Raw genomic sequence first — 4,384 nt, 5'->3', positions numbered from 1 at the left:
TCAACCCTGTGGGACTACAGCAAAAGGTTATAGATCTTCATTACTGACTGCAGTACAGACAACCATTACAGAACTCTACAGCACTGAATGTTTTGGTGCATAAGGTTTTTTAAGTTGATTATCTTAGACGATGTTTACCGTATGCAAATAGTATACATAATAAACTCTGAAGACTTCCACAAATCACTATAGATCAATTCTTAAATTGTCAGGTTCTACGCTGTTTCTAGCAAGTGGTTTTAATTGTTTCATACTCAATATTTGGAACCTACAGGTATTTTATTTTTGAAATAGTTATTCGATTTATATTTAAACTCAATTTTTTCTGTACTTCAACTTTCTAGCTATAGTTGGATTTACAGAATTCAAATTATTTCATTTATTCACATACTGTATGTTAGTTGGATTGATACAAGGCCAAATAATTGTCCTGATTTAAGAATTGAGTGGATTTTTCACTAACCTGACCAACTGATTGATAACGTTTATTCTTTGGCATGTGACAGATTATGGCATGGAGAGGTGGTAGGTAATGAGAATCAGCAGTTACAAAGCTCATTGAAACCAGGTAGCAGAAGTTTGGAAACGCTATATAATGAAAATGTCGATTTAAATTAAAGCCAGAAAATTTGATATTGCTTACTATTCTTTTTTACATCTTACTGGTTTCTCCATTGCCTGTTATAATTGTTACAGTCTTCTGTTATTTTTAATTGCTGTTTGTGATGTTTCTATTATTCATGCCTAATAATTAGCATTGTAATATTTAGTAATTATCATTTATAGAGTTCTTTCCAGGGCATCTTAAATGTCTTGAAGAGAAAAAGCTCTACTTAAATGCTCTGAGACTAAAAACTTCATGAAATCCAATTGTATAATTAATAGATGTAAGAAATTTTTCAGATTAATTCTCTATGGCATAATGAGTATATACATTTCTTTGTTCTTTATATGGCCTGCTGATTTTCATATTCTATTTAATACTTCACATTCATATCCTTTGTACATACTTGCAAAGGATAACTCATTTGTTTATTCACTCAACTAATATAAATTGAGTACATATACAATAATACTGTGCAAGAATCTAGGAAAACACAAATGAAAAAGGCCCAATAATTTCAAGAAGCTCACAGTCCAGCAGGGGAGAGATAAATAATAATACAATGCATAAAGTTAACTAATAGGTGAAAAATATGATGAAAATTCTGCTGGAACACAGAATAAAGCAATAAGTACCTTGGAAGACTGGGAAGATGTAATAAGTGATTGTTGAAATAAAAAGCTTCCAAGGGGGGAAAAAGGCATCATAAAAATTAAGATAATTCTAGAACGAGAATAGCATGTATAAAAATAAAGATGGATGAAAATCACTGACTTGTCAGGAGAGAGTAATTTACTCTGATGCCAGGAGATAGCACAGCTGTCTTGTCAATGGCAGAGACAGAGCTGATTCCAATTCCAGAGGCTACAAAATCACCTACAAAAACTACTACCACTAGTCTTACTACCAGTTGTCTCTTGAAATGCAATTCCTTTCCCCTAGAAACAAATTTTCCTTTATTTGTCTACAAAGGGTTGTGTTTGAGGCTTGACAAAGGTAAGCATTCTAATACATATATTTTAGATAAATTACATATTGTGATAAGCTCAAGGGATACTTTTATAAAAAATGCTCTCAGGACACATCTGGTTGGGTATGGTAAGTGAGAAGTAGCTTCTCAAGACTCCGTTTTTTTCACAGGAGATATACTCAGGATGATTGGTGGTATTCTGCCTGGGCAGGCTGAGGTCTTTCCAAGTTGTGAGAAACCCCAAGTGGTAGCTTAGCAAACCCCTTATCCCTTTCAAACAACATCCTAAAATTTCAGGATACGTATCCTGTATAATGGTGAAACTGACTTTCAAAAGCCATAATAACTAACTCTAAGAAATGTGCTTTTAGTATAATTTCTTCCTCTGTCACCAATAAATCAAACATGTTCTTTTTACTTGGTGATCAGCTGACAATCAACAGTCCATATACACAATCTGCCACCTAGAAATACCTATAGAAGGAAAATACCTTTCCATACAGATGTGGCAGAAAGGTCCTGGGAGGTCTTGGACTGGGTTGACTAAAGTCAATGTGATCTGCAGGCCTTGGTCCTTCTCATACCTGTAGTGTGGGTGAGAAGAGCAAGCTCAGCCCATGTAAATCTCACCCCAAGGCTTGGTTTCCATAGAGCAAGAGGAATTTGAATAATGAGTGTGTGTGTGTGTGTGTGTGTGTGAGAGAGAGAGAGAGAGAGAAAGAGAGAGAGAGAGAGAGAGAGAGAGAGAGAGAGAGAGAGAGAGAGAGAAAGATGGTGAACTGAAGGGGTACAGGTTGTGACTATAAAAGACAAATGCCCATAATATTTGTAAATGTTTGCTTTTGTTAACGCTATTTTATTGCTTCATTGTTGATAGATTTTATTTTTAACTATCCTAAATGAATTTAAGATGGTTCTAAGAGCAAAACCAATGTAAGGTAACATAAAGATATCTCTGTCTTTTCATTATATATTTTTCCCATTAGAAAAATGGGATAATGCCTGCTTAGTTCTACTAAGAAAAGTGTTTGTTTGAAAATTTTTTAATTGTTTTAATACAGCACTAATTGAACCAAATAAATCGGTCCCTTAATCTGACAGGCATTACGCTGCTCTTCACTATTATGTAAATAAATTTGACAAATTACTTAATGCTTTTAAAATTGTGTCTGAATTATAGAAACCTTTCCTTCAGATTTTTCTTTAGCTGTCCACTACTGTCTCCCATGTTAATTAGATTGTAAGCACTAAATTAATATACAGTGAAGGGAAATAAATTAAACCAACTGAATAAGAGGTAGAAATGACATTGCCTTCCTACATATTTTATGTTTTTTTTTTTCTTTTTAATTTCAGGCAATGCCCTAAAATATTATTCTGAGGAATGTGACTATACACTGGGGGAGGCTTCTATTCAAAAATTCTAAAGGTATAATGATTTCGGTAAATCATCATTAATCTTACTAATCAAATTAAAAATGGTAATGGACAACTTTTTAACTCTATAGTGTTTTCATAATTTACCTGTTTTAACTTTCCCTTTATTTTTTATGCTACAAACTAGAATGTACTATTTGTACAAATTACTTTCTCACTTTAAGTAGAATATTCTGGTCACCTATACTTTGAATGGAATACATAAACTGTGTGTAGCTTATTTGTGTTTCAGTATTTTACATTTTAATAATGCTAGTTTTTACATCTTTTTCGTAACTCAGTAATCCTAATCAGGAAACATTTATCAAGGGGAAATTAAAATCTGATTTCTACATGTGAATTCATAGGCAATGAATAATTAATTACATTGTTATTTTTGTTTACATACTTAGTAAATTTTTCTATTTTAGTCTATAATATTTCTTGTTAGAATTGTACGTTAATGTGGGAGCAATTATGTTGATGAATTTAGTAAACATTTAATAGAAATATAAGCAATAAACTAATCTTCTTCCTTCCGATATATGTAGGAGATTCTTTAAGGAATGGTTGTCTATTTTCTTCCTTTTCATTAATGCAGTTAGCACATACAATCAATGTTGGACCTTCTGTGAAATCATAATCAAATTTTGTCTTTGTTTTTGTTGTTGTTAAACATTATAGGTGTTGCCTATAAATAATGCGTTGAGTAGCTAGAGATTCCTTTTTTTTCCCCCACCAACTCAGTCCCTAAAGAAGAATCAAATATTTTTAGCAAGTGTTTTAAAAATAGAATTCAATGGCAATTAACTACTCTTGTTTTAAAAATAATTGGATACTAAAGGTTGAACAGCGTAGATTTTCATAGCTTCACTTAGAGCTACTTGTTATTAAGTTTCCTCTCCTTCATTAGAACATAATCGTTCTGCAAGTTTAGCAAAGTTTGGCCGACTTTAATCTGAAATAGGAAAGTGAAATAGATAAAAGAAAAATAAAAGGTGTCTTGTCTTAAAAATCAATTCACAGTGAGAAAGTTATTTTTCAGGCCTCAGTTACAACATGATACAAAGGAATCTCAAGTGCCTTTTACTTGGTTGGAACTTAAAAGTAAGATGTTACTACTAGTATTTAGACTAGAATAAAATAGATTTAGGATTTTCCCTGGTGAGGATCTAACAGAAAGAACACTGTGAGCACTGACTTTGGGTCACATTGCTGTGACCCAGGAAAACTTGATATCCCCTCTGAGCTGGCCTGGTTATATCTTGTCAGTCAAGACATGTACTATATGACTGTTTGGTAGGAGAGAATCGATCACTACTTATACTTTCATTAAAACAGATAGAGAACTGAAGGATTCTTGGTGTTGCTACATAAGCAAAGGGGTTGTTTGG

The sequence above is a fragment of the Rhinolophus ferrumequinum genome, chromosome 8 (genome assembly GCF_004115265.2).
Source record: "Rhinolophus ferrumequinum isolate MPI-CBG mRhiFer1 chromosome 8, mRhiFer1_v1.p, whole genome shotgun sequence".
NCBI classification, from domain to species: Eukaryota; Metazoa; Chordata; class Mammalia; order Chiroptera; family Rhinolophidae; genus Rhinolophus; species Rhinolophus ferrumequinum.
Note: the sequence above shows the minus strand (reverse complement) of the source record.